We start from the raw sequence: 298 nt of genomic DNA, 5'->3' as shown, positions 1-298 counted from the left end.
AGCAGGAGTATATAACACCCCGTCGCCTCCTCGCAAATCCTCACAACCTTCCTTCGACGCGTCTCAACCCTGAGGTCCTCCGTCATCGCCTCCTTCTGCGTCGTGGCTTGGGGCATCAGCCAAGGAAGACGGCATGCGTGCTAGGGTTCGCAGTGTCCTTGTTTTGGGTAAGAAAGGCGAAGGGCTTTGACGGACCGAAGACCAGAGATAAGCGAAGACGACGGACGAATCAGGACCAAAGACCAGCTCGAGGAGAGTTGTTTCGTGTTGTGTCAGAGTACTCTTGACTAGACATGCC

This window comes from Penaeus monodon, chromosome 30, assembly GCF_015228065.2.
Source record: "Penaeus monodon isolate SGIC_2016 chromosome 30, NSTDA_Pmon_1, whole genome shotgun sequence".
NCBI classification, from domain to species: Eukaryota; Metazoa; Arthropoda; class Malacostraca; order Decapoda; family Penaeidae; genus Penaeus; species Penaeus monodon.
This window is presented reverse-complemented; position numbering follows the sequence as displayed.